Source organism: Balaenoptera musculus, chromosome 3 (genome assembly GCF_009873245.2).
Source record: "Balaenoptera musculus isolate JJ_BM4_2016_0621 chromosome 3, mBalMus1.pri.v3, whole genome shotgun sequence".
Taxonomy (NCBI): Eukaryota; Metazoa; Chordata; class Mammalia; order Artiodactyla; family Balaenopteridae; genus Balaenoptera; species Balaenoptera musculus.
The window spans coordinates 125,592,803-125,617,187 of NC_045787.1; the positions used below are offsets into that span (position 1 = coordinate 125,592,803).

The following is a 24,385-nucleotide window of genomic DNA, read 5'->3' on the forward strand; positions in this document are numbered from 1 at the left end:
CACCCTCAAGCACAGCTTGAGCCATCAAGATTCTGAACTGAGCACTGAGAAGAGGGTATCAGTCAGGACGCTTGCGGGGACAGAAACCCAAGCGGCCAGCTTAGGCAAGACTTGCGTAACCACGAGGATGGAGGTGGGATGGAGGGGAGCTTCGGGGATGACTTGCATTTTTCCCATCTTTTGCCCTTTCCCTTCTGTGGGTGTCATTTTCGTTATTCCAGACAAGTAGCCCCAGACTCACCAGGAAGAGATTCAGAGCCAGTCTTTCCTGGTCCAAGTTAAGAAGTCCTAGAGACTTTGTAGATATATTGTGAATGGGAGTGTAAAATGGCACAGCCACTGTGGGAAACAAAAAGTTAAACATAGAATTACCACATGACCCAGCAATTCCACTCTTAGCTGTATACCCCAAAAGATTGAAAACAGGGACTCAAACATATATTTGTACATGAATGTTCATAGCAGCACTATTCACAATAGCCAAAAGGTGGAAACAGCCCAAATAGCCTTCAAGGGATGAATGGATAAACAAATTATAGTAAATACATACAATGGAATAGTACTCAGCCATAAAACGGAAGGAAGTCCCGATACATGCTACACTGTGGATGAACCTCAAAACTAATATGCTAAGTGAAAGAGGCCGGACACAAAATTTCACGTATTATATGACTCCATCTATGTGAAATATCTAGAAGAAGTAAATCCGTAGACAGAACATAGATTGGTGGTTGCCAGGGGAGTTAGAAAGGGGAAATCAGGACCAATTGCTTAACTGGTATGGGATTTCCTTTGGAGGTGATGAAAGCATTTTGGAACTAGATAGAGGTGGTGGTTGCACAATATTGAATTGAATTGTTCACTCACATAATCATAGGTTATGTGAATTTCACCACAATAGAATTTAAAAGTCCCATAGGAGAGCTCTGATTGGCCTAGCTTGGGATCAGGTGCCCACCCCGGCCAATCAACAGGGACTAGGGGTGGATCTGCAAAGAGATGGCAGCTCCCATTGGTCACATGGTTGCAGTTGGGAGAAGCTACATTTCCTGAAGAGGTGGGAGACAGCGTGCTCTTCTTAGAAAATGATATTTTAGTTTAATAAATAAAAGAACCTTTAAAGATCAGAGTTAAAAGAGAACTGGAAAGAAGCTCTAAAGCCTTTCTGTTTACAAAAGCAACATGCTTGTCGCATCAATTTAGAAAACCTTGAAAAATATTAAATATCACCATAATTTATTAATTTATTATCACCATAATTTATTAATTTTATTAATAAAAATATTAAATATCAAATATCAATATTAAATAAATATTTTAATATTTATTAAAAAATAAATATCACCATAGTTGTCATGACTCAGAGATTATCATGGTTAACATTTTAGATAGATAGATAGATAGATAGAGATATCCTCCAAGACCTTTCATTAATGCATTTCCAGTTATAGACACACATATATGGATAAAAATGCCTTTAATGCATTTTATTCTGTCTCCTGCTTTTTTTCACCTAATCTATTTTGGACTTTTTCTAAATGTCATCAAATGTAGATTCATGCCATCATTTTCCATCATTTTAATATCTGTGAGCGATGGCTTTTGAGTGGAAGTTTCTGAAAGGCTCCTTTGAGGAAGTGGCATTTGAACAGGCCATTGACTGATCAGGAGGCAGAGACGGCAGCTGGGGCTTTCTCAGCAGCGGGAACAGTGTGGACAAAAGCCAAGTCAGTGACCGTCCACTCTGCCCACTAGAAGCCAGCCTTTGATTGATGAGGGAACCAGAGAGGGGAGGTAATTTTACCAAGGTCACGCAACGACTTGGTGTTAAGGCGGAGACTTGAACCCAAGACTCCCAGCTCCCAGCTCAGGGCTTTGGCCTCCACCGAATCCTGTCCAACCTCCTCACAATGGCACTCAAGGCCCTGCATCACCTGGTTCTCATCCACATTCATTATCTTCACCGCAGATGACAGCCAGTCATGGATCATGCTTCGTCTCTGCTTCATGCACAGACAGGAAAGTGGAGGCCCACTGAGAGAAGGGCTGCCTGAGGTCACCGAGCTGGAGGGTAACAGTGGCTCATGTGGAGAGAGCCCTTATGGCATGTCAGTTCAGGGCTGGGGCTTGGCCTCCACCTGGAAACCCCCACCTCCTCTCCCTAGGGCCGTGCCTGTACTATCCCTGAGTCATGGTGGCCAGCCCGCCTCCTGTGAGTCAGCAGCATTCTTCAGGGCTGAGAGCACACAGCACAGCCACAGGCCCTCCCCTGTACCTCGGTGAGCCTGGTGCCTCCTCCAGCTAGGCTGGATGTTAGAGAGTCAGCCGGATGAGTGGCCTCAGGTCATGGCCTAATGACCTGGGAGCTGACCTGCGGGGGTCTCAGGGGTTCGGATGACTCAGAGAAACCTCAGCCGCGTCTGTGCTGCCTGGAAGCTGGAAGCTGACCCTATGTGCTCTCTGTGAAGGGGTCTGGAGTGGAAGGTCCTGGCAACGGTCTAGGCTGGGAGAGGAGGTGGGAAGCAGTGAGAAGGTTCTCTGACATGCCCTCCACCGCTCTTTGGTCAAGTCACTCCCCACCTCTGGGTGCGGAGGTGGTGCAGAGGGGATGGGGGATGTTAAGAGCACAGACTTTGCCATGAGACAAACCTGGTTTGCAGCTGGAGTCGCGATTCTGCCTCTTATTCACATGTGACCTTGGCAAGTTACTTACCCTCTCTGGACCTCTGAAAATGGGAAGACCAATACCCACCTCACAGAACTGTGGCAGGACTAAATGTACATAATGCACTTAGCACAGGGCAGGGCAAAGAGAAAGCACTTAAGAATTGAGTGCTATTATTAAGATAATAGTAAATAGTATCCAGGCTCTTTTCTGGCATTCTTCTTTTATTCATTCACCCATTCACTCATTCATTCCCTTAACCAATATTTATTGAGTACTCACCAGGTGGGGACAAAGCTGAGAACCGGGCTTTCCAGAGACTAGAGGTCATCTAGTTGCTGATGTTCATGGTTGAGACCTTGGCTGAGCAGAGAAAACATGGATGTTGACAGGCGTGGTCTCCACAATCATGGAACTTACATTCTAATGGGAAAAAGTGACATTGTAAATAGGCAAACTGATAATGAGCAAGAAAGTGACAGATATGGTTGAGGGTGATTTGGGGAGGCCACTTAGATGGAGTGGCTAGGAGCGGCCTCTCTAAGGGGATGATGTTTACGCTGTAGATGAGAGGGTTGAACTGTGAGAGGCCAGCCCCATGAAGAGGCAGGAGGTAGAGCGCTTCTGCCAGGGCAAGGACAAGGGTGAGCTCCAGCGCCCGGCAAAATTCTGCTGGGGAAGCAAGGGTGAGGAGGTTAATGGGGCTGCCAGAGCGGCAGGACTTTTCAAGCTGTGTTAAAACATGTTCATTTCTTTCTAAATGCAATTCCATGCCTCTGTAGGCTGGAGTTCCAGAGCAACACTCCCAAACTCCTGAGTCAGAACTCAGCTGGGGAAAGCTTGACCATTTTCCCCAGGGGACAGCCTGTGTCCTGTCCAGGATGCTGTGACCCTCAGCCCTCCCAGCGCCAGCAGGGCCCTCCCTGGAGCAGGGAGACCACAGCAAAGCTGCCCAGCACCGGCTATTTCTGGCAGGGGAGGGGGTGCCTGGGCCCTGCAGCTGCATTCCTGGAGCAGATCTGCCCAAATGGTTGGACCTGAGGAATGCAGAACCACCCCTACCCCAGACACAAGGAGCCTTTTCTCACCCAGGCCCCTGGAATGAGGCTTTCCGAGGGCCGGAGTTCACTAGATTTCTGCTGTTTATGGTTAAGGCCTTTGCTGAGCAGAGAAAACACAGCTGTCAGCAAGAGGTCCAACACAACACCTGCAGGGAGGGACCCGGACTGGAGAAGGGAGGGGGCTGCCAGGCTCGCTGGGGTCCTCCCCCTGCCTACAGAGTTCAGTCACACTGGATTCTACGGTGACTGTCCTAGGCCCGGATGACAGCCTGCCATAGATCATCCCCTGAACCCTCTTCAGAGATAGGGAAACTGAGGTCGCCTAGCTAGATCATAATAATTCTTAATGTTGAGAACTTATTATGGGTCTTCATGGTGGTAAGAACTTGACCAACATTTCACAACAACCCTGTGATGTGATTACTCCTGTTACTGCCATTTTACAGATGGGGAAACTGAGGCTTAGAGAGATTCAATTACATGCCCGATGTCAAGGAACTATTAAGTGGAGGAATCCGGATCTGAACCCAGGCCTTCTGACTCTAAAGCTCACTCTGGGTTTTTGTTTCCTGGTTGTGTTTTATTTACTTAATTTTTTTTTCTCAAAGAAAACTTCTTATTACTACTATTAATAAAAGTCCATCTTGGGCAAAGGTAAAAATAAGTGCAATGAAAACGAAATAACGTGAGTAAATCCTAACTAAATTCTAACTAAATACTGTTGCTGTCAAAGATCTGAACCTGAGAGGTGCTCTCAAATGATGAAAAAGAGAGATTAGCACGTGTTGGGTAGGTGTCTATGACACACTAGTGCTGAACGGAGGCTTTCTCTTTGAAAGAATCTGAAAGCTAAAATGAGAGGGAAAAGGAAGTCAGTTTTTCACTGTGTTCTTCCCAGTCCTTTAATGCAGCTTGGCTGTGTGGTCCTCGTTAGTGCCGTTCACCAAACATTTCTGGGTTTCTGCCTCCCGGGCACATGGAAGGATGACACCTCCTGGTCCCTTTGTGGTTGGGTGGGGTCACATGACCAGTTCTGGTCCTGAATTGTACATTATTGTGGGCTGCAGCATTTAATTGCTGATTTGAGGTCCTCCAACGCTCTCTTTTCCAAAAAGCAGATGCCTCATAGCCTAGGTCCCAGAGTAAGGACAGTGCCAAGGAAAGTAAGCCCCCAGCGGAGCCACAGTGAATATGTAACATGGGCAAGAAATAGGCCTTGATGTCGCAAGCCATTAAGGCTTTCGGATTGTTTATTTAACACAGCATAACCTAACTATTCTGACTAATAGAGCATGTCATCCAGAAACATACTGAAGATGCAGCCCTCTTTTCAGAGCCCACAGCCTTAATTCCCGTGCGGTGCTGACATTGGCCAAGCCTAAGCCTTTGTCTTCCTTACAGAACGCTCTTACCTTTACCAGGTCTCCTTCCCTGGGTTCACTACCTTGGAAAACTAACCATTCCCCCAAAGTGCCCTTGACTCTCCCCCTTCCAGAGCTTTGCTTTTGTGCGTTTGTCTCTGGCAGGAATGATACACACTGCCATCTCTGCCCCAGCCAGTGTCATGGTAATGAGACAGACTGCCTCTGTCTGGATCCAGGCTCAGCTGATTGTTAGCTGTGTGATCCTAGACTCATCACTTCACCTCTCTGGGGATGTTTCCTCATCTATAACATGAAGATGGCGATAGGACTCTGCTATTCACAGCTGTTGTGAGGATTCAGTGTGTTAATAAGTGTAAAGCACATAGAACAATGCCTGCTGCATAAGAAGATATTTATAAGCATCAGAGTATCAGTATGTTCCCTGCTCATTGGAATCCTGCCTCCGCCTTGCTTCTGGCTTGTGCATGGAAGGCCTGGGACCCTCCCCCTTATTCCTGAGGGTCCCTTTGGTGGAAAGATTGGGTACCAAGTACATTAGTTTGCCAGGGCTGCCATAACAAAGTAGCACAAGCTGGGGTGGCTTAAAACAACAGAAATTTATTCTCTCACAGTTCTGGAGACTAGATATCCAAAATCAAGGTTTCCATAGGGCCATGCTCCCTCTGAGACTCTGGGTAGAATCCTTGCCTCCTCCTAGCTTCTGGTGGTGGGCGTCAAACCTTGGCCTTCCTTCACATGCAGAAGCATCACTGCAGTCTCTGTCTCTGTTGTATCATGGGACGTTCTCCTCGTGTGCTGTGTCTTCACGTGGTGTTCTCCGTGTGTGTGTGTCTCTTCTCTTTTTATAAAGGACACCAGTCCTATTGGATTAGCCCTCCCTCCCAAACCAATATGACCTCATTTTAACTTGGTTTCATCTGCAAGATTATTTCCAAATCAGGTCCAATTCACAGGTACTGGGGTTAGGATTTCAACATATCTTCTGGGGGGACACAATTCAACCCAAAACACCAGGAGTCAGGAGACATGCCCCTTGACCTCTGACTTTCCCCATGGGCCATAGAAACTGGGACGCAGGTGAGTGGGGAGCTCTGGCTGGGGCATCAGGACACCTGGACTCTGTCTTCTGCTCCCAGCGTGACCCTGGGCACTCCCCTTCCTGGTCTCATTTTTCTTCATGGTAAGACAAGGAAAAGCATTCTCCACCCCCAACCAGGTTCTTGTGAGACCCAAACAAGGTGGGGTATGGTGTGAAGGGGCTTTGCCAATCGAAACCCCATGCACAGATCAGAAGGCTTGCTCTCAGCCCTTGACTGCTCTCCCATCCTCACCCATGAGCTGGGCAGACTTACTGCAATGACAGTTTTTCTACTGACTCTGCTAATTAGACATGCCCGAGGCTGGGCCCTCAGCCCTCCAACAGTCTCCATCTCTGAGATTCTCTCATGAACTTACCCTTTCTCCTGGCTTCCTTAGTTCAGTTACTTGGCTCTCCAAGTCTCAGTTTCCTTCCCTGTAAAGTAGGAGGATTGGTTGCCACCCCATATGCTTATTGCAAGGATTATATTTAGAGGCAATGCAGTTAAGTCAGCACAGTGCCTGACACATGGTAAATTGAATAAATATTCATTAGTATTGATTTGATCATCACCACCGGGAAATAGCACATACAACATAGAGACAGCCAGTGCATCAGAGTAATTGCATCTCCCTTAGCCCTGGGCCTTCATTCAAACCTTCATCCAGCAGCGTTCGATGCAGCCCCCTACTCAGTGCCTTGCCAGGCTTCAAAGAGGATGGGTCCGGTTTGTTGGGAAATCGCACTGGCTAGGCTTGCTGTGAGGCTTGGGGAATGGCCCCGCTCTCTCTGGTCCTTAGTCTTCTCGTTGGCACAATGAAGGTCTGAGGCTGTGCAGTCTCTGGGAGGCCCCTCCAGCTTTCCTGTTGTGTGATTCTAGCCTGAGGTGGTCCTTTAGGGCACTTCTGGCCCCAGATCAGGAGGTGCTGAGGATAGGCACAGTGGCAGGAGCTCAAATGCCAGGACTCCTGGTTCTGCTTCCTGCTCGGCCACTGACATGCTTGGACAATTCCTTCCCCTCTTTGGGGGTCTTTCCTCCTTCATCACAGAAGAGGCTAGCCTAGATGAAAGCCCTTCAAGTCTGTTTTTCTGCAGTTCAACAACCAACCCCCCTTTGGAACATGCCAAAGCTGCCCTCACCACCCAGCCTTAACACCTGCCGTGCCTGCCACCAGGAGCACCGTCCTGCAGTGTAAATGTACTGCTTCACTTCATTCAGGTCTCCAGGATTCAGCAAAGCCTCGCCTTCCCACCCTACCTAAAACCACACGCATATACACAGTCTTGACACTGTTTTTCCTGAAAACATTTATCCTTACCTGACATTATACTATACACTTATTTGTAGTTTGTGGTTTCCCAGGCTCTGCCACTAGCATATCTGCCCTATAATGACAGGGACCCTCTGTCCATTCAACACAACACCCCGGTGCCTACAATAGCACTAGGCACATAGTAGGTGCTTGATATATTGTGTAAGAAAGAGAGGGAAGGAGAGAGGAAGGAAGGAAGGGAGGGAGTGAGGGAGGAAGGGAGGGAGGGATAGCCATGAATTTAGCCAAGATCACCTAAGAAGCCTTTTCTTTCTCACCACTGCTGTTGCTAAGCAATGTCTTTTTTAGCTCGTATTTATCTGTTCAACCAATATTTACTGCTGGCTCGCTCTGCCCCAGGCATGGAGCTGAGCCCAGGGGATATGGAGGTGAACTTGATGCTCCCAGCCGTCTACTCCCAGATCTTACATCTTGTGAGGAAAAGCCAAACAATAAACCAGGCTTGCAGTCAGTGCAAAAACAGACAACAGAGTACCTTGTGACAATGGGACTGAGGACAGGCTGGGGGAGCAGGGAGGAGTTAGAGGAAAGCTTCTCAGAGAAAGTGAGGTGGGACCCGCGTGGTCACTCAGGGGATGGGGAGGGAGCCTGGGAGGCTGGGTTCCCGGTGTGGACCATGGCCGTCCAGGGCCAGTGCTGAGCCATCCCAGCCTGGGCCTCCTCTCCCTGTACCCCTGAGAATCCTTTCTCCCTAGCTGCTTGGTTGGGCCTTCCCGCCCCCAGCCAAGTCAAGGCCCCCTCTCCACTCTCTGCACATGAGGTGGCCAGGTCCCTTCTCTCTGAGCTGTCCCCGTCTCATGGTGGGCTGGCAGCTGCCTGATCCCCGACCCCCCCTGGAGCACTCCCTCTCCTCCCACTGTGACACACACTGGGGTCAGGCTCTGGACACGCTCCCTGACCTCTGCCCTGCCGCAGCTTCCAAACTGGGCTCCTTTCTCTCCAGCCTCACCTCTGGGGCATCCTCTCTGATTCCTTCTGCTATTTTCTCTCCTTCCTCATCTTTTCCCTTCCCCTGAGGCTCGGGTGCAACCCCATGTTTCTTCCCAGAATCAGGACCTGGCCAGCCCCAGGTGATCTTTTCTTTTTTTTTTTTTTTGGGCTGCACTGAGCAGCATGTGGGATCTTAGTTCCCTGACCAGGGATCGAACTCGTGCCCCGTGCAGTGGAAACGTGGAGTCTTAACCAGTGGACTGCCAGGGAAGTCCAAGGTGATGTTGAAGGACATGTAAGGAGGCCATTTTCATGCAGGCTCCACTGAGGAAGAAGAATAAGACAAAGATGGAGAAGGAAAAGAAGGAGACAGACAGGAAGAGGAAGGAGGAGAAGGAGGAGGAGGAGGAGGAAGGGGAGGAGGGGGAGGGGGGAGGGGGAGAAGGGGGAGGAGGGGGAGGAGGGGGAGAAGAGCTCCCCTGCACCGTGCCCTTTACAAACATCATCTCGGGCTTCCCTGATGGTGCGGTGGTTAAGAATCCGCCTGCCAATGCAGGAGACACGGGTTCGAGCCCTGGTCCGGGAATATCCCACATGCCGCGGAGCAACTAAGCCCGTGCGCCACAACTACTGAGCCTGCACTCTAGAGCCCATGAGCCACAACTACTGAGCCCACGCGCCACAACTACTGAAGCCTGTGCGCCTAGAGCGCATGCTCCGCAACAAAAGAAGCCACTGCAATGAGAAGCCTGCGCACCACAACGAAGAGTAGCCCCCGCTCGCCACAACTAGAGAAAGCCCACGCGCAGCAAGGAAGACCCGACGCAGCCAATACATACATACATATATACATAAATAAATAAAATTTAAAAAAAAAAAAAATCATCTCACTGCATCCTCACAAGGACTCTCTTGTTAGTCCCATTTTACAGATGAAGGCCTATAACACTGGCCTTGCCGTAGTAGGGGGCTGAGCAGGGGCTCTAAGCCAGGGTGCCGGCACCAAAGCCCTCTGCGCCACCTCTCCCTCCGTGCCTTTCGGAAGAGCAGGGCCTGCAGGGTCCATCTGCTCTGCACCCCCGTGGCGGGGCTTGCCCGGGCTGCCAAGTGAGCCAATGGCCTGCTGCTTCTCCAGGGAATCCAGCAGTTTCCCCTGATGAGGGAGTGGGATAGGGTTGGGAGGTGATCAGAACCATAGGAATTTTCAAGTTTGGGCAAAACCTTGGGGAAGGGAATTAGACAGCCATCCTGCTCGCTGGACATTTTCATAAATAATGACCATCACAGCAGCTACCATTTATCTAGTGCTTACGACATGCCAGGCACTGCTGTAAGCAATTACACATGCATCAGCTGGCTTGATCTTCATGAAGACTATTACCCCCACTTTACAGAGGAGAACACTGAGGCAAGGAAAAGTTATATCCACACATCTGCTAAGTGACTGGGCAGTGAATGAAGCTAGGAGGCTCCAGAGTCGAGCTCTTAAGCTCAACTGATAAAGCAGTTCTCAGGCACCAACATGGCCCTTGTTCATAGAATCGCCCAGGCTCAACCCCACTCCATGTTGGAACCCACAAGGGCAAAGGGACCAGTCATCACAGCCCGCATACACCCCCAAGCCCTTGTCCTCAACCTTCTGAACGATTGTCCTGCAGACCTGAGGCCATTTTCTCGGTGATGGGTCTGGGTGCCTTTTAGAAGGAAAATACAATTTTCTTTTCCACTCAGCAAGCCCATGTTTCTCTCCCCTACCTCCAGCCCCAGTGTTTATTTCTGCAAGGAAATGGCCTTTGAAGTCCTCACTTCTTGAAAGTTGAGAGGGAGAGGGAGGTACTACAAACATTTAAAAGCATGTCCACATTTTGGTTGGAACATGGCATTTTTTAAAGGATTAATAACAGTTTTTGGAATCCACAGACCCTGCTTCTCTTTCGAGGTGAAAAAAATAATTACCCCTTGAATATCACGGCTGTGAGGGTCTGGGGGAAAACCCCGCTGGGGCAGAGAGCAGTGCCAAGGGTCTTTTTAGGCAGAACTAGGCAGAGTCTGATGAGGAACATCTCCAAATCTGGTCCAAGGGGAAGATTTCATAGATCTACAGCAAAGTGAGAGTAAGAACAACGTAGTTTTTCCTAAAGCTTCGTTCACTCAGTTTAAAGAATTGTCTTTTGTTCAGGAGTTATGCCCTTCCTGCTTTGATATCAAAAAGTCCTTTCTTTAAGGAAATCATCGCTAAAAGATTATGAAACAATAGTCTTTTACAAGTGTATTTAGCGAAAGAAAATAGTTGGCAATCCTATCTCAGTCTCCCAGTTTTCAATTAAAAAATTGTTTTGAAATGCATCTGGCCTATGAAATCCCAGGTCTGAGTGTACAGTTGAGGAGGAAGGAAGATCTGGGCAGAAGTTATCACAATCCAAAGTAGAAAGAGACCTCATAAGACATTGGCCAAAGTGCTGAGGCGGTTCAGAGGGGCTGTCTCCAGATGCACATCCTGGGGAAGGCGTCTTAGAGGAGGGGGCACTGGTCTAGGCCAGGAAGCGCAGGGACCACTGCACACCCAGGGCCAAGGGACTGCTCCAGGGAGAGGGGACAGAAGGAGCAAATCCACAGAGGAAGAAGCACAACGGCCCTGAGAGGACAACTGCCTGCCCACAGGCTCCCCCCAGTAGCTGATCGTGTGTATTCACAACAACCCTGCAAAAAATGTACCCAATTATCCCCCTCTGAACCCCCAGGAAAGGAAGGCACAGCAAGGTTAAAGTCACGCGCAAGGTGGCCCAAGAGTCTGGCTCTTTCCTGTCTATGCTGCTGCTTTCCATTCCATGGTAGAGTTAAGTTCAATAGAGAAAGAAGAACCCAAATCTACAGTATACCAAATTGTTCATCAATGGCTTTTTGGGGCAATGAGACCATAGGTGAATTTTTTCTACTTTTCTGTATAACTCATTTTTCATATAAGAGTGAATTTCTTTAAAATAGAAAAGAGGTGGGTGCTTTGCTTCATTGTTTTAGTGGTTTTACCAGTAGGACAAGATTTATGGAGTTTTCTGGCCGTTCTCTGAGCTTCCCTTCCAGGACCAGACTTCTTGCTTCCTCTTTGTCTGTCATTCCCTTTGGCTCTAGACCATTACCCACCCCCTTTGAGGGCCCCAGCCTGGCCCTGGCCTATGGCTAACTGTCAAGACCAGAGTGTGTTGTGATAAACCAGAGCATATGGACCAGTGGAGAGACCACGGGCCTGGGAGAGGAACTAGGTCTACTTCCTGCTCTGCCATGAATGTGCTGTGTGGCCTTGGGCAAGCCCTTTTCCCTCTCTGGGCCAGATGTTACAGTAGGGCCCTTTCATACAGAGTGGCCTACAGCTGAACTATTGCAGTGGTCAAGGAGGCAACCCCACCCCCCAGATCCTTTCTTGAGGTTCCTCCTTTTCCAAAAAGAGCAGAGAGTGACGGATGCAGGGCAACCTGGAGAAAGGCAGCGTGATACCGCAGAAAGAGCACTGGGCTTGCCTTCTGGAATTTTAAGTTGAAGATTCTCTAGGTGGGCATTATCTGGAGTATTCTACTCCAGACTCTCTGTGTCTTCCGACTGCCCTGAGAATAAACCCCAAATTCCTTGCCATGGTCCCACGTGATCCATCTCACCAGCTGACTCTGCTCCCATCTCTGCCTCTTGCTCATACCCCTCCTATCACACTAGGTCCCTGCCTTACCTCTAAGCTCATATGCCCTCAGAGCCTTCGCACTGGCTATTTCCTCTGCCTAGAACTCTCTTACACCTTCACATGGCTGCCTCCTTCTTGAATCTGGAACCCCAGCTGCAATGTCATTCCTCAGAGAGGTTTTGCCCACCACCAGCCCCGTCCCACGGCCCCATGTCTGCACCCCTCCCCCTTTCATCCCCGTGACAATCAGCATCATGCCACCAGACACCTTCTGTCTGCTTCCTTACTGTGGCCTCAGTGCTTAGACAGTCAATAAATATTTGATGAACGGGTGGTTGAACGACTAGAATGGGCCTCAGTTCTCCTATCAACACAATGGGAAGGTAGGTATAACTCCAGAGCTCTGGTCACAGACACCTTTTCAAATGTCATACGGTTTAGAGATCCTCTCCCCAAGAAAGCACATTCACAATATTTTGCATCGGCTTTGGGGAGAGGGGTCCTCAGCCCCTTTGATACCTACCCTGGGCACCCTGACCTTGCTGAGGTTTTCAGATTTGGGAATAGAAAACAGTGAAGATCAAATGGTGCTTCCTTTGGTTGCAAAAGGTGGTCAGGATTTGTTTCTCGCCTTTTGCGGGATTTATATTTCCTCATTTGGAGGGAAAAGTGCCCCTTGGTGCCCCTCTCACTCTTGCCCCTACCTCCTGGCAGTCTGGGCTCGTTATTCTTGCTCTTTGGTTGCCCTCCCTCGTTCCTTCTGGCACGTTCCTCTCCTCTTCCTGCCGCTAGGATCTTAAGACACAGCAGACTCAGCACCAGAGCCCCCTTCCCAGAGGAATGATCTCCCTTAACACCAGTATGGTCCCCGCCGATAAAACCTTTCAACTTCATAAACTCGTAACTGCAGAAATCTGTCCAAACATTCTGGGGCCGTTGTAACTATTGGTGTTGGCTTGCAGACCTGAGCCGAGCTGCCAGGGCTTTAATGAGGAAATACTTAACAGCCCCAGCCCAGGATAACAGCCAGGGAGGGCAGGGATCCCGCCACTGGGTGCCAAGGAGCCCAAGCTGGCCTCCACTGCACAGTGGACAAGACAGGCTATGGAACGATTTCTCGGCAAAGTGAAATTGACCTAATCCTGTTACCTTTTGCGGGTGTGGTTGGAAGAGGCTGAGATGGGTCAGAGGTGGTGGGACAGCTGTCAAGAGTGAGAGCTTAGTCAGAGCTGAACTTTTGTGTTGAGACCCATGTAGCCAGAGAGATGAAAAAGGCGCCTTTTCTCTCCCAGGCTGGGGCGTGCTGTCTTTTCCATGATTAATGTAGGGAGAATGGCTTAGACACTTCTGAGGGCCGACGCTGAGAAGTGGTTCCTTTTTTTCCTCCTCCTCAGGCGCCTGTCTGGAGGATGATGGGCCGGGAAGGGTCAGGCGTGTTGGTGTGGGTTGCTGCTGGGCCACCTGGAACTTGCACAGGAATCCACTTCACTGAACACACAGGGCCCCTGGCACCCGGGAGGTGGGCTGCGGGCCACCTCAGGAAGAGAGGTTGCTGCAGCCCCAGCTAGGAGGCTACAGGGAAGCAACTGCCCGTGACATTTCCCCTTCCACAAGCCACATGAAACAGTTCTTGGGGGAGATGGAGAGAGAACATACTTCAGATGTGGGTGTGATAATTTGGGCCTGGCAGATGAGGTGCCCCATGAGAAGGGGGCAACTCTGTGGCCTTGGATCTCCTGGAGAATTAGTCTGAAGGAGTTCCCTGAGGTCTGGTCATCAGGAGAAAGGGCTCATTGGCTGTGTGGTTAGAGGGAATTGCTGCCCCCGTGACCCCTGCCAGAGACCCCCTCTCCCTACAGCGTGAAGAAGGGCTGGGACCTGCATGGGGCCACATTTTGTGCCTGGGGCTCAGTGGGCAATTCTAAAAACTGGGTACCCAGAGGCACTAAGTCAAATCAGCATATCTGACCTCCCCACGTGGTCCAGCCTGTCACCACAGCTTGGAGCCCCAATTTGCAGGGCAGTTGGCCCCAGGCCAAGGAGAGCCCATAAATTTCAGGCCCATGGAGGAAGGAAGGTCACTCTGGCAGAAGCTGGGGGATAGAGGTCTTTCTCAACAGAGTAATGGACCTCTTTTCGCTTCATCCCATCAACAGCTCTCAAGACCTTGCTTTGCCTAACGTCCTGGTTCCCGCTGAGACTCTCCAAGACACCCTTGGGATGGAGCCCTGCTCTCTTTACAGGTAAGACCCTGGGAATCCTTCTTGCAGACCTGGGGGTCAGGAAAAGTGTTAGTTAGCTTCCTATTGGACAGAAGAAGAAACTGAGGCCCCAGAATAAACTGAGTTAGAATCATAAAATGGATTTTCCCTTGGAGGCCATCTGGCAACCTTCTGGTCTGGCAAGTGGGAACTCTACAGCTAAGAGAAGGGAGAGGACTAAATGTGCCCCCATCGCCACCCCCATACCCCACTGCACTGCGTGATCCCCTATGTCCAGGACCCCTGAACCCGGCCTCCCTCTCCTCTGCTCCCACCTCTGGAGGGGGCCCAGCCGGCCACCCCCATGCAGATGTCCCCCTGCTCCCAGCAGAGTCTGGGCCTGGGCCAGAGGAGCCTCAAGAAACTCGTCATAGCTGAGGAGGACAAGAAAGCACCAGATGCAGGGGCAGGAGTCAAGAAAGCTGACTTCAGTCCCAGTTCCCTGCTAGAAAGCCCTGTGCCTTTGGGGAACCCTTTTACAAGTATCCCTCGCGTTTGAAGAACATATTATGTTTTACAAGGCTCTTTCACATATGTTATTTCATTCTATCCTTAATCTCTTGGGGCCTCAGTTTCCCCACATCAAAATGAGGGAATTGAACCAACAGATGGCTTCAAGGCTTTCTCCTCCACATGCAAAGATTTTGCGAGAGACTATGTTTTATAGTATCATATATATTATATTGTTCATTTTAGGATTTATGGTGCTAAGAGTCTGTGTCCTGGGATTCTAGAATCCTGGGCTTCTAAAATTCAATGGTCTTTGATTCTGAGAACATACGACTTTTTTTGTTCCACGATTCCATGTGTCAGTATTTCCCAGATTTCAGTGGTACCCGTACCACATTTACCATGTAGGTTATGTCTGCATACCACCTGTATTATTATTCACTTAGTGTTTTTCTTTAAATAGACTCTTTTTAACTTAAACAAATGTCTTTAAAATGGAAACTTTATATCACTACTGCAAATGGAAAACCAGTCTCACCTGCCATAAATAGGAGCTAAAAGTAAAAATAAATACCATAAAAACAATGTTATTAAATTCTAACTAGATACTGTTGCCTGCCAAAGGCTCCGAGCCCAAGGCCTGCTTTAAAAAAAATTTATTTAACTGTGAGCGTGTATATATATATACACACACACACACACACACACACACACACACACACACACACACACACACAGGCTAGCAAGGCTTAAAGAGGTATTAAAGACATGTTAGCATCAAATTAAAACAGTATACTGAGAAGGCCTGAAAATAAAACTGAACTTTTCATCTCGTACTCATTAAGGGATTCGGTGTGCCGTGCCATCTCTGGACATCACCTACATTCACCACAGGAGTGTGTCCCTTCACTGTGCAAATCCCCTGGCTCTGCTACGTGGGTAAAGGCACCAGAACTCTCACCTCCCAGGCCACAAACATATTATCCAGAGATAATTGCCCTCAACTTTAGGCCTGGGGCTTCCTCTGCTCGTCCCCCTCTGGCTAAGAAGGGGGAGACTGGAAACCCCCAAAGCCAACCACCTGGAGACAGAGACATCCGTGGCCCCAGAGACGCTGGCAGGACTCAACTGGGCAGAAGTGCTCTTGCTTCAGCGCAGGTGTGATGACAGCTGGGCCTGTGGGTGATGCCTTTGCCTGAGGGGTGGAGAGGGCGGGCACAGACCCAGTGGGGCTGCACCCCCAGGTCAGGGAGGGTGAGGGGCTGCAGAAACTGCCTGGCCTGTTCAAGGCGGTGCTCACCCTCTCTGGGGCTGGCTGCAGAGCTAGGGGCATCAGGCCAGGCCCTGACCTCTGGGCAGGGGGACCCAAGTCCTAATCCCACCCACTGCTGGTCCACAGTGGGACCGTGGGCAAATTTCTTCTCCGTGGAGCCACTTCCTTCCTCCCTGTAAAATCGTGATGGATGCACCGGCTCTGACCATTGCGTCTGACTGCCTGCGGACTCCCAACTCACATATTTGTATCTCAGATAAATGGCTCCTGCTATTATTGTTATAACAATAATAATTATTATTTAACCCTCACAATTCTTTGGGGAAGGGTGGGGTGGGCAGCAACTTTCTTATTGACAGGGTCAATACATATAAATGTTCTGGTACAGGGACTTCCCTGGCGGTCCAGTGGTTAAGACTTCGCTTTCCGGGACTTCCCTGGTGGTGCAGAGGTTAAGAATCCGCCTGCCAGTTCAGGGTTTGAGCCCTGGTCCAGGAAGATCCCACATGCCGTGGAGCAACTAAGCCCATGAGCCACAACTACTGAAGCCCACGCGCCTAGAGCCCATGCTCTGCAACAAAGAGAAGCCACCACAATGAGAAGCTCGCGCACTGCAACTGGAGAAGAGTAACCTCGCTCGCCGCAACTGGAGAAAACCCGCACGCAGCAATGAAGACCCAACGCAGCCATAAATAAATAAATAAATAAATAAATAAAATTTTAAAAAATACACTAGTGAAAGAAATTAAATAAAAAAAAAAAAAAAAAAAGACTTCGCCTTCCAATGCAGGGGGTGCAGGTTTGATCCCTGGTCAGGGGAGCTAAGATCCCACATGCCTCGTGCCCAAAAGTCCAAAATGTAAAACAGAAACAATATAGTAACAAATTCAATAAAGATTTTAAAAATGGTCCACATCCAAAAAAAATATCTTAAAAAAAAATGTTCTAGTACAGGGAAGTACTTCATAAATTTGGTAACAATTCTGTTTCCCACCTGCCAGGCCCCCTGGCTCCTGACGGCAGCATCAGTCTCTGAACTGGGCTCAGCTTCGGCAGCTGGGCACAGAACAACTTCTCCGTGATGGTGACCTTGACCTCACATCCAAGGCAACCTCTCTTCATCTGACTCCAGAACAATATCTGAAAAGCCAGGGATGCCTTCCTCCCTGCTCCCTTCAGCCCGTGTACATTCCCGCCTCTTGCCTTCTGCCCTTATTCCTGCCTTCACCCTCCTCTCTGCCCCTGGCTTAATCCAGCCCACAGGACCAAATTCCGAGACCCAGGTGACGGTCCTGGCTGGACCCATGATTCTCTGATTACTTTAGGTAAGTCCCGTGGCTGCTCTGGGCCTCAGTTTCCCCATATGAAACAAAACATTAAACTGAACGTCCTCCAAGTTCCTTTCAGTCCTGGCATTGGGAGTGGCAGATGCAGCAGTGCCCACCACAAGAAGGAAGTGATCCTGGCTACTTGGAATCCCTTGGATCAATGAAGATGTATCAGACTTGCAGTCAGGAAAATGGAGACAATCGTCTCCATGGCTTCTAGAGAAGGTTCGTAGCCATCACCTCTGCAAGCAACAAGAGGACGGGACCACGCCTGTATTTACTGACCCTCACATCCTCAGCCCAGCACAGTATTCAACACATAAAAGTTGCTCAATAAATAATAATCAAATGAATGCATCCCTGCTTGAAAAGTGGTATGATAAGATTATTATTAGAAACTGAAGTTGGAGTCAAATGAAATCAAGTTAGGGCTCCTTAACCTTAAGCTCCAAAGAGAGAAGCCCCCTCATCCCTTCAGTCCTTTCCTCCAGGCTCGAACTGCTGTATCGGCGCAGTCTAAGCATGTGTGTGTGTGTGTGTGTGTGTGTGTGTGTGTGTGTGTGTGTGTGTGTGTGTGTGTGTGTGCGTGTGTGTGTGTATGTGAGACAGAGAGAGAGAGAGAGAGAGACTATTAACTTCTTTTAGCTAAATAAACTTCAAATCTACAGGTATCCTTACCATGCCCAATATTCAATCATTTATTTCACAAACATTTGTTGAGAATGTCTGTGTAGCTGAGGCTACACAGACCTCAGTGGGGGACAGGCATGGAATTCGGGAAGTCAGAACACTTGTTTCCTAGCCCCAGCTCTGACAGACATTCTGACCTTGGGCAAGTCACTTTTTTTTCTTAGTAGCCTTAGTGTCCTCATCTGTGAAATGGGGGAATTGGACTGATAATATTTAAGAATCTTTCCTTTCTTATCATCTATGACCAAAGTCTCAACCTGTGAGCTACAGATTCCTGGGTGGGGGTGGGGGGGATGTGATGCGGGGAGGAGGGCAGAGTTTTTTTTAAGAGGTCTGGGAAGTCATCAGTGCATCAAGAATTGTCTGCAGGGGCTTCCCTGGTGGCGCAGTGGTTGAGAATCTGCCTGCTAATGCAGGGAACACGGGTTCGAGCCCTGGTCTGGGAAGATCCCACATGCCGCAGAGCGGCTGGGCCCGTGAGCCACAACTACTGAGCCTGCGCGTCTGGAGCCTGTGCTCCGCAACAAGAGAGGCCACAATAGTGAGAGGCCCGCGCACCACCATGAAGAGTAGCCCCCACTTGCCGCAACTGGAGAAAGCCCTAGCACAGAAACGAAGACCCAACATAGCCATCAATCAATCAATAAAGAATTCTTTAAAAAAAAAAGTTTCCATTGTTTAAAAAAAAAAAAAGAATTGTCTGCAAACTAAATACATGAAATTACAACATCTTTCACGTGTGTTGGTGTAAGGAGGATGATGCGCTTCGCAAAAGGGTCTCATACGTTAAAAGGCAGAACCTCTGACGTGAATGGCACTGGCTCTAGTCCTCACTCGCGTGGAACTTACAGTTTTACAAATAGAATAGAATCCAAGTCACCTGAATACAAGGAGAGAAGCAGATGTAGGTCCTGAAAGTCCAGAGGCCAGAGAGACCAGTAATCTTCTGGAGGTCACAGACCCCACGGAGAATCTAAGAAAATTATTGACTTTCCCCCATAAAAATGCATGCTGACACCAAATTTCACATACAATTTCTTGGTGATCAAAGGCCTCCTAGTTCATTTCACAAACCTGAGGTTAAGAACTCTTGACTTAGATAAACCTATAAGCAGAAGTCAGGTGAGTCTGGAGAAAATCCCTACATTGAATTCTTTTTTTTTTTTTTAATTTTTATTGGAGTATAGTTGATTTACAATGTTGCGTTACTTTTAGGTGTACAGCAAAGTGAATCAGTTATACACATACATATATCCACTCTGTTTTAGATTCTTTTCCCATATAGGCCATTACAGAGTACTGAGTAGAGTTCCCTGTGCTATACAGTAGGTCCTTATTAGTTATTTATTTCACACATAGTAGTGTGTATATGTCAATCCCAATTTCCCAATTTATCCCTCCCCCACCCCCGTTACCCCCTGGTAACCACAAGTTTGTTTCCTACATTGAATTCTTGAACAAGAACAGCACACAATTTATTGGAGAGGCTAGAGACACACGGGGGTCAATGGCCTAGAGACCTGGGGGGCCTCAGCCAGAGAGAGAAGGGAGAGGGGGAAATCTGGGTGAAGTAAACCATGAGCCATTTTCTCTGTTCCTTTTGTTAGACAAAGCAATTCTTTAAGCTATTTTGAAAGACCAAACTCATAATCTTCAAAACATAAAAAAGCAGAGCCTCTTAAATCATTGGGGAATTGTTTATAAATAAAATTATTGGATTAAATTATCTGTTCATAATCAACAGAGGCTGGGCTGAGAATCCACAACCTCTGTGACTGGATGTAGAACAGCAGAGAATCAAGAAGGGCCCCGTCCAGACAAGACCCCCCCCACCATGGTCCTGTTCAGAGGCAAGACCACCATCTGGAAAACTCTTTCTCCATTGTCATGAACATGTACCTCCCGGTGCTAGAAACTTGATGGGCATACAAGATTTAAAAGGTGCACTACAATTACACTCAGCAGTCTCATGGCAAAGGACAAAGGACGCAATGGCCAAGTGTAGTTTGAATGAGGCTGTTTGGCAGTCAAGGGCGAAGACCCCCTGAGGGTCTGTGGGGATGGACTGGCTGGGGAGGAGGGAGGAAGTGTGTGCCACTGAAAACAGGCTTCTCACAGCTTAACGTGTATCTGAATCACCTGGGCATCTTGTTACAGTGCAGATTCTGATTCAATAGGTCTGGGGTGCAGCTGAGAATCTGCAGTTCCAACAAGCTCCCAGGTGATGCCAGTGATCTGGTTCTCAGGTCACACTTTGCTAGCGAGGTCTGAGATAACAAACAGCCATGACAGCAGAGCATGGCTAAGCCCATGAACTTTGGAGTCAGACAGACGTGGGTGCAAATCCTGACTTCCCCATCTCACTAACCAAATAACCTTAGTTACTCAGCTTATTTGAGATTCATCTCCTTATCTGTAAAATACAGATTATAGGCAGGAGTGTTTGTTGATTCAACAAATACATATTTAGCATCAGTTCTGTGTCAGGCTTGTGCTGGGCCCTGGGGACGCAGTGGTGAGACAACACAGACCCAGTTCCTGCTCTCGTGGACCTGACGGCATTGGAGATGATGGATGTGAAGTATTCAGCACCGTGCCTGGTACATGGTAAGAGCTCAACAAATTACATCCATATCTATGAGAGGAGGAGTGTCATCAATTTCACGTGCCCAGGGAAGAGAACCCATCTGTTAAATGCTGACTGTGTGAAAGGATATGAGATTCATTCTGCAATCCATGGGACACAGACGTGAAGAGTACATGGTCCGTCTCCTTGAGGACCTCCTGGTTTAGTGGGAAGGTGAGTATTTAGCCTGAGTGGCCCCCGTAAGCTGCCCGGTTGTCCCCAATGGCACAAGTTAGTGGTGGGTTCACTCTGCTGACGCACTTGGTCCTGAACCATCAGCCTCCATTCACCCTTCCAAGCTGGCCCTGGTTCTCGCCTGATTGCTCCACCCCCAACTTTAGTTTTCTTACTCTGCCTCCCATTTATCTGCTCTTTCCTCATCCCTGTGACTTGAAAAATGCTATTATCCTCCCTCAGTAAGGATCCTGACCTCCGTCTTGCTATGCCAGCCAGACAGCCCTAGACCTCCCACTTGGAGCTGGGCACCACTTCATGGGCCTCCCTATCAATCTAGACACCAGTGTTGTGGGGTTCTGGGGGGGAAGAAGTACAAAGATTCAGAATGCTCCGGAGAGCTGCATCCTCTCCTCAGCGGAAGGCCCAGTGGAGCCAGATAGGCCTAATCAAGAGGCTGGAGTTCGGGCTGTCGATGGAGGAATGACAGCCGCATCCAGGTGGGTTTGGCTTCCAGGGCACCTGGATCTGGACCCCTACCCCGACCCCGTGCTTCCTTCCTGGCACACGCTTCGCTGCACTGGGGTTGAGTCAAGGCCAGTGAGAAGGAACAGGGGGCAACTTCAAGAACAGCCAATGACAGAAGACCCAGAGGCAGCCCTAACCTTTAAAAGAACTGGGAATGAATGACGGAGACTTATTAAGAAACTATCACGTGCAGCACTGGGCCCTGGAGGCACCGTGAGGAGCGCGGCTGAGTCCCCGCCCTCACGGAGCTTAGTCTAGCAAAGAAAGCCACCGAGTTGGCGGGGCATTTCAGTACAATGCAGCGGGTGCTGTCGGGGGGACACACGGAACCAGTGAGTGATCGGCAGAGGCCTCCCAGGAAGCAGAACTTTAACGGGGAGCTCAAGGAGAGGGAAGGCGAGGCAGGGAAAGATGAAGGCAAAGAGCCTTCCACGATGGGTAAAGAGCACACGTGAAGGCTGATCCAGAGGGCGGGTGCGTGTGGTCCACGTGAGGAGAGTGAGAAAGGGGTGTGGTGAGGCACGGGGCCATGCACAGGCCATGAAGTTGTGACCAGTCTGAGGAGCCTGGTCACTCTCCTGAGGGCAACGGGGAGTCAGCGGATGGTTCTATAGTGTGATTCAGCAGTACGGCTACCGGCCCCCTTTTACCGATGGGGAAACTGAGGCACTGAGGAGTGGTAGGTCACCGGCCTGACGTCACACTACCAGAAAGTGAGGGGACCAGGATGCAATCCCAGCAATCCAAGGCCTGAGCCTACGCTCTCAAGCACCTTGTTAAGTATGTATGCAGATACAAATACACGTATGTTAAAATTAAATAAAAATTTTTTAAAAAACTGCACCCAGGGCGCAGGGCTCAGCCAAAGGCCGTACAGGCAAACCCTATTTAAACCATTTAACAAGGAGCGTCTTAATGATCTCGTTAGCCCAGACAGGGCCCTCAGGAAACTTGAGGCGAGGCCCTGCTTTAAATGGGGCTTCTTTGAAGTGGCCACCACCTGAAGCAGCCACCTGAGAGGGTGGGAACAAAGCCAGCCTGTGAGGCCTGTGTCCGCTCGGGCAGGCAGCACGGGGCTGCTCACACGGCAGGACCTTGGCCTCAGCAGGGCGCCCGTCGGGTTTCCATTAGCTCACTCCCAGCCGCCCTCTCCACAGGCCCGTTCAGAGGGGCGATCTGGCTGGCCACACACGAGGTCATGCGTCGTGATGGCAGCAGCCAGAAGGGGCCTGTGGCCTTCCCTAGGCCTCACCCTCTCAGGTCTCGACTTCCAGACTCCTCTGAGCCCTGGCCTGGCTCGTGACCAGGGGTGCCCCATGCATGGGCTCTCTCTGACCCCAGGCAGGCTCAACCTCCACCTCCTGTGCCCTTCAGTTCCTTTCATCAGTTCTCTTGTTTCTAGACTCACACACACACCCCCCTTCCCTTCCAGCCACCCAACTCTGGTCTCTCCATGACCCCCTTCAGGGTGGGTGCTTGATCTTACATAAGAGCAGCTGTGGAGACCCCAACCGGACATTCCCCTCCATCCGCATGGACGTCTGCTTCTCAGGCCAGCTCTGGGTCCTCTGGGCTCCCTCTCCCTCTGGCTGGGTCCAGCGTGAAGGGGGAGGGTAGGCACCTCAGCAGGGCCCTGCCACATGTGTTCTAAGCTGCCCCAGCCAAGTCTTCGGGTGAGACCTTCTGAGAAATGAGCACCTGGCCAATTGTTCTGCCACGGGGTGCAAAATCCAGACAGGCAGAAGGAAGCGATTCACCTTTGCAGAACTGGATGCCGAGGCCCTCCCAGCAGGCTGCGGCTGAGGCCCCTGCCTATTAATAGTCAAGCAGCTGTTTGCCTCCCTGAATGAGACTCTTTATTACAAGCTGCGTTGACAAAACAGATCCCGCTCCTTCCTGCCTAGAATATTTGAGGGTGGAGGGGCCGGAGATGTTCCTCCCTTCCAGGGAAGTTGAGAAGGTCAGCAGTGGAAGAGACCTTAACGGTGACCTCCCTCAACACTGGAGAGGCCAAAGCCAAGCTCATTACCACCAGCCCCTCAACCCCCAACCTCACTCCTCTGCCCATGTTCCCAGCTCCAGCCAATAGACCACTGTTCCCCCAGTACTTCCTCAAATTCCCTCCCCTCCCTTGTCCCAGTCCCATGCCAGAAGCCTCAAAGTCAAGGCCTTGGGTGACTACCCTGGATGCTGACGTCCAGGCTCTCATCTCCCTTGTCCCCACCTCTTCAATCCACTGTGTCTGTGGATTTGCATGCTCTGCCTTAGCTCCTGGCCTTTGCACATGCTATTTTCCCTGCCTGGGGCTCCCTTTTCCCGCCCTCTTCCCATGTTTAATGGTCCGTTAAGTCTTGGCTTAAAAGAGACCACTTCAGGAAGCCTTGTCTCCCCATACCCACCTCAGCGTGTTTTCATGCTCTGCTAAATCTTCCTCCTCATCTGAACTTCTGGGAGGGTAGAGTGGGGTGGGATTTTGTGTTTTTTTTTTTTCATTGTATTTCTCCTCCAGCCACCAGGACACTACTATATGACACTGAGCTCAATCAGAGAAAGGGCATGTGAATTCTTCCTCCCCTTCCTCAGACCCCCACAGTGTCATCTATCACCATGTCCTGTTAATTCAACCTGATTGAGAACAGGAGATCTGGAAATAGGCCGCCTGGGTTTGAATCATGGCTCTACCACTTACCAGTTGAGAGACCTTGAGTAAGTCATTTAACCTTGCAAATGCTTAGTTTCTTCACCTGTAAAATGGAGCCAGCCATAGGGCCTGCCTCAGAAAGTTGTTGCAAGAGGTCAATGAGAAAATGCTTGTAAAGTGCCTAGCCCAGCGTCTGGCGCATTCAGCAAATGTTAGCTGCAAAAATAATTTAACTCAATGTTTCATTCGCCACAGAATCTTTCCTCCTCTTATTAACCATTGTCCATGATG

At 49.5% G+C, this 24,385-nt stretch overlaps 1 long non-coding RNA gene across 1 annotated transcript; it reads right to left on the reverse strand.

Annotated features, from left to right (window-relative positions):
* Positions 1 to 277: 277 nt before the first annotated feature.
* On the reverse strand, positions 278 to 23,196 carry LOC118893354. Its single transcript, XR_005019456.1, has 3 exons — positions 22,940 to 23,196; positions 2,948 to 3,088; positions 278 to 339 (listed from the first exon to the last, which is right to left on the reverse strand). It is a non-coding gene; the product is annotated as an uncharacterized LOC118893354 (long non-coding RNA).
* Between the last annotated feature and the right edge of the window lie 1,189 nt (positions 23,197 to 24,385).